The sequence below is a fragment of the Nicotiana attenuata genome, unplaced genomic scaffold, assembly GCF_001879085.1.
Source record: "Nicotiana attenuata strain UT unplaced genomic scaffold, NIATTr2, whole genome shotgun sequence".
In the NCBI taxonomy this organism is placed as follows: Eukaryota; Viridiplantae; Streptophyta; class Magnoliopsida; order Solanales; family Solanaceae; genus Nicotiana; species Nicotiana attenuata.
Window position 1 is genome coordinate 22,165 of NW_017678162.1, and position 205 is coordinate 22,369.

Consider the following 205-nt stretch of genomic DNA (forward strand, 5'->3'; position numbering starts at 1 on the left):
ATTAATTTGGAAGTAATGCCCAAGTTTGAATGTGACAAATCAAAATGTCAAGTATGTGTGGAATCTAAGTATGTTAAACATCCTTATAAGTCGGTTGAAAGGAATTCAAATCCTTTAGACTTAATTCACACAGATATTTGTGACATGAAGCCAATACCATCTCGCGGTGGAAAAAAGTATTTCATAACTTTTATTGACGATAGTA